We start from the raw sequence: 5463 nt of genomic DNA, 5'->3' as shown, positions 1-5463 counted from the left end.
GAACACTAAATGTCAGCCTGCCCAAGATAAACATAAAAAGAGATGTCACTCTCCAGACAACTATGTCTTTTGAAGAGTTTCAGAATGTAAACCAAGGTTAGCTTAGCAACAACTATAGCTAGGCTGCCCACCTTCTGAACAGAAGAGGGTGTGCTGAATTTGACAGGTGCATATAGGGCAGTTCTCTGTAGACATGGACTGTCTGAATGCCAATTTCTTTTTAACATTTCAGGAAATATAACATGTGTTGGGATCCTGCTATTAACTTGGGGAAATCGAAAAAGAAACTGAAGTTTTCAGGTATGTTAGGATGAATAAGTGATTCTGCTCAGGAAGATTTTTAAGACTAGAGTAAGGGTCTGGCCTTGGAGTTTCTAGGGAACAAAGAGTATCACATGTTGTTGGGAAGCTGGACATTAACTGATTGAATGAAATTTCAGAACAAAACTAGAGCGCAACCAGAGGAGAGCAATCAGGATGGTGAAAGGCCTCGAGTTCATGCCCAATTCGGATCATTCAAAGAAACCAAAGATGTTTAGCCTGAAGTGGAAAGATGTGGGCTGGGAGTCAGGGAGGCAAACAACACTGCCTTCAAGTATTTGATGGGCTGTCATGTGGACGAGGGATCTTATCTGTTCTGCTTGGCCCCAGAAGGCAAAACAGGAAGCAACTGGTAGAAGTTACAGAGGCAAATTTAGCTTCGATACTAGGGGAAAAATTCCTAACAATTAGAACTATCCAAAGGCAAGATGGATCACTTTGGGAAGTAGAGAGCTCTCCTTCCCTGGAAGTATTCCATGCAGTTCCTTTCCATAAGCATTTGTTAAGTTCCTACCTGTGTGACAGAACCTATATTCAGGCAAAGAGTGGAGGACCATTTGGCGGATGTATTACATGTAGGAGACACAGTTTTTATTTACACGTCAGGCTCGATGTCCCTTCAAACTCTAAATTCTAGGATTCTGGGTTTATAGTCTCTACAAGCCATAGAGTTTGAGATGGTCTTCCCTACATTTCGCCTTCTGTCTTTCCTCCTCCAATATTCTTCTTTTAACCCCATACTTAGTTTGCTAGCTGGGTCATAGAGCACGTAGAGGGGAATAAAGGGTAATAAAACTAAAAAAGGGAGAAAAGGCCAGTTTTTGAAGGGCTTTAATTGACCAAAGGATTATATGTGTTTGATCATGGGGCTACCAGGGAGCCAGTGCAGTTTATTGAGCTGGGGAGAAGCACAGTGCTAGGAAAAGCAGGCTTTGAGTTTCAAAATTACTGGACTCACTTCAAAATACATTCTTTGAAGTTCTTTGGCAGTTTTGCAGACCTGTACCTGTGTCATTTTCCATTTCAAATTGTAAAACAATTATTAAGTGTCAGCTATGCTCCAAGCTATGTTTGAGGCCTTTTGTGATCCCCTCAGTTAGTGTTCCCTGTCTCTCAAAGTTGTTTTGTAGTTATCTAAACACAGATTTTACCCTCCTAGTAAAATAGAAGCTCCTTGAAGGCAAGGACTATTTATTTTTCTGTTGTTTTTTTTTTCATGCCTAGTGTGTGGCTTGCCCATAGTCAACACTGAGTTGTTTGTCGAAAGGAATTGCATTGATGTTACTTTCACCTACAAGTCTGTTTTCATTCCATTGGATACTTGGGTACACAGTGTTCCTTTGTACACCTGGCATAGCCTCCAGTCCAGGGTAAGTGGACACCTATGGAAGGCAATAGAGTTTATGACAAGGGCAGGCAGAGAAATGACGACTGAAGGTGAATGAGCGAGGACAGCCATATTGGTTCATAGACCTCCTTGACCATCCACCTGCCATTCCTTTCCTGGGGTCTGCTTCATAACACTCTTCCAAGCCTTGCCTGTGCATCAGTAGCCAACCTTAGCCATCCCTTTACTGTTGACATCCAACAGAATCAGAAGCCATGTACTTTTGGAGTGCCAGAAGGGAGCAAGGTCTGAACCCACTAAACACCACATAGAAGAGTGAAAACTCAGGAACCCCACTTCCCAGGGACCCTGAGTTCACAATAACTTATTTGATTGCATGAAAGCACAATAAATGATAAAGTAAGCCATCAGACAAGTTCCAACTTGTGATGAAGCATAATTAAAAGGTGTCACACGTTTACCAACTGGCTCACCTGTAGCCAAGCATATGGGACTAGAAAAAATGCTTCACAGCTCTGAAAGATTCTAGTTGCCTGCAGAGCAAAACCATGTCAGCCTGACAGAACCTGATTTAATTATTTTAAAGTCAAAATAATTAATAAGTTCCTCATTTTCCAACAGGAAAGCATTAAACGTGTCTCAATAAAATAATTCATAGCCTACATGGGTTGCTGCAGTGAATGAGAGGTTTTTCACAGTCAATCTGGGCAGAGATGACTGCTGTATATTTGGAATGATATTTTCTTGCTGGGTGTCCCCCTGGAGTGAGAGTTCCGAATGCTACATTTCCTCCAGCCAGCACTGCTTGGCTTGAATGCACCAGGGAGAGACTGCTTCTTCCTCCTGTTCCTTCCAACTGATCCACCTGAGTGATGTGCTTCATCGTAAATGGGCTGATCTGACTTGGGGAACCTTTCAGCTCCAAAACTTAAATGTTTGCTTACAGTAAATGTGCAACAAGAGAGAAAGTCCTGGAAAGCATTGGAGCTCAAGCACAGTGTTCCAGAGAGGAGCAGAAAGGCAGATGGCAAGCAAACCCAATGAAAGGAATCTTTACAGGAAAATAGCAATGAAGAGTGTGGCAAGGGGTGGTTCATTCACATCCTTCTGTTCCTAAACCCTCTCATGCTCCCATAAACTCTCACTCGTGGGCTATCTGTAGGTACACAAGATAAAGGGAAAAAAAGGACATGAAGGGTAACAGGGATATATCAAGGAGACATAGATTTAGATCTGGAATGGGTCTTAGAAGTCATTGAGTCTGACTCCCTCATTTTATACATTAGGAAACTAGGGAGCAGGGAAGTCAAGAGACTTCCCCAAGGTCATCTAGCTAATAAGAATCTGAAGCACTATTGTTGCTTTGCAGTCGTTTCAGTCATGTCTAACTCTTCATGACCTGGTTTGGGGTTTTCTTGACAAAGAAATTGTCCCCAACTGAAGTTTCTTTGAATTGCTTATGTCTAAACAAACAAAATTCAGTGTAGGGTTCTATATTTATTAAATGCCTACTCTATGCTAGCTACTATGAGGGACACAGAAACGAGGAAAACAGAGACCATATTTATAAGTGGCATCAAAATTGTCTAATGAATTTGATCACTGAATCTCAGCATCAGAAAGCACCTCAGAGGCCATCTCCACTGACCTTTATCTGACCAAGAAATGTCTCTCCAACATATCTACAAGAGGTCCTTGGGCCTTCTGAGGAGGAACTGATTGCCCACCAAGGTAGATCATTCCACTTTAATGTCACTCTAGTCCAAGGGTGGGGAACCTATGGAGAACCATACATGGTCTCAAGGTCACAAGTCCCCCTGCTCTAGTCACTAGCATGATGAGGACATGTACAAGCGCAGAGTATATCAAAAACTGAACTGATGTAAGTTCCCCAAGTGGAAGAGCCTAGGGCTTATAATTCCAGGACAGTGATAATGTCCTAAAATGTAGAGAATTAGCATGAATAAACATTATATAGCTGGTTCCTGTCTGCTAAGCACATTGTTAGGAGGTTTTTATATTGCCTATATCAATCAATCAATCAATCAATCAATCAATCAATAAACATTTGCAGAAAAAGAGGCAAAAGATGGATTTGCCCTCAAGAAGTTCACAATCTAATGAAGGAGACAACATGCAAACAAATACGTACAAAGCAATAGGAAATAATTAACAGAAAGAAGGTACTAGAATTAGGAAAAAGGAAAAGGCTTACTGTAAAACATAGGAATTTTAGTTGGGAATTAAAAGAAGACAAGGAAGTCAGTAGGTGAAGTTGAGGTGACCACATTCCAGGCATGGAGGACCACCAGAGAAAATGCCCAGAGCTGAAAGATGGAGTGTCCTGTTTATGGAACAGCCAGGAGGCCAGTGTCACTGTCACTGGACAAGGAATACATGTCAGGGAATACTACATAAGAAGACTAGAAAGGTAGGAGGAGGCTAGGTTATAAAGGATTTTGAATGCCAAACAGCATTCTGTATTTTATCCTGGAGGCAATAGGGAGCCAGTGGAGTTTATTGAACAGGGGAGGGGGTATGACACAAAGAGACACGAGTTTAGGAAAATCATTTTGGTGGCTAAATGGAGAATGGATGAGTGCTGTAATAATGCAGGCATGAGATGATACAGGTCTATACCAGAATGATGCCTGTGACAGAGGAGAGAATGGGACATATTCAAGAGATGTTGCAGAGGTGAATCAATAAACCTAGGGAAGCTATTGAATATGGGGGGGGGGGTGAGAAACAGTAAGAAGTCCAGTATGATACCTAGATTGTGAGCCGGGGAGACTAGGAGGGTGATGGTGCTCTCTACAGTAATAGGGAAGGTGTATGTGTGGGGGGGAGAGATAGGGTTTAAGAGGAAAAATAATGAGGTCAGTTTTGGACATATTTAGTTTAAGATGTCTACTGGAGTGCTCACTTCAGCAGCACATGTACTAAAATTGGAATGACACAAAGAAGATGAGCATGGCCTCTTTACAAGGATGACATGTAAATCCTTGAAGTCTTCCATGTTTTTTTGCTTGCCTTCTCAAGGAAGGGAGAGAGGAGGAAGACAATTTGGAACTCAAAATTTTAAAAAATGAATGTTAACTTTTTTTACATGTAATTGAGAAAAAATAAAATAAGAAAAAAAAGAACATATGGATGGTAGTCAAGAGGCTAGCTTTGAATCCTGGCTCTGCTTTTTACTCATTTGACTATGTTTATTCATCCCTTCTCCTCTCCTGGTCTCTATTTCTTTAGCTATAAAATAAGTCATTTGAACTACAGGCTCTCTGAGGTCCTTTAATGTTCTTTAATGATGATACTTTCATGTACATTATCTATTTTTATTCTAACAGTCCTGTGTGGCAGACAGAGCAGGAGCTGCTGTCTCTTATATAAAGACAAATGATAAGCATCATAGCATAGTGTATCCACTAGATGTACTGTGGACTAGATCTGGAGTAAGTTATGAGTTCAAACTCTGCCTTTGACACTTGCTAGTTGTATGAACTTGGAGAAATCATTTAATGTCTCAAATTCAAGCAAGTTTCTTTATGAAGGGAATTCCCACACAATGAAATCACTAGTCCTTGATATATTACAAAGACACAGAAAATAAGGCTTAAAGAAATTCAGTGGCCAGCCTAAGACCATATAGCTAGTGAGAAATACATACAGGACCCTGGACTTCTGACTCCAAGTTTGGTGATGTTTCCACTCAATGACATTGCTTCCTCTGGGTAGGTTGCTTATCTCTGATCAAATACCACATGCATTTCATAGCCACCTACTGTGTGCAA

At 41.1% G+C, this 5463-nt stretch overlaps 1 non-coding gene across 1 annotated transcript; it reads left to right on the top strand.

Annotated features, from left to right (window-relative positions):
* Positions 1-4587: 4587 nt before the first annotated feature.
* On the top strand, positions 4588-4694 carry LOC144458015 (U6 spliceosomal RNA). Its single transcript, XR_013487578.1, has one exon. It is a non-coding gene; the product is annotated as a U6 spliceosomal RNA (small nuclear RNA).
* Positions 4695-5463: the final 769 nt, after the last annotated feature.

The sequence above is a fragment of the Phascolarctos cinereus genome, unplaced genomic scaffold, assembly GCF_003287225.1.
Source record: "Phascolarctos cinereus isolate Bilbo 61053 unplaced genomic scaffold, phaCin_HiC Scaffold_5;HRSCAF=322, whole genome shotgun sequence".
Taxonomy (NCBI): Eukaryota; Metazoa; Chordata; class Mammalia; order Diprotodontia; family Phascolarctidae; genus Phascolarctos; species Phascolarctos cinereus.
Note: the sequence above shows the minus strand (reverse complement) of the source record. Positions and strands in the feature narration are given on the sequence as shown.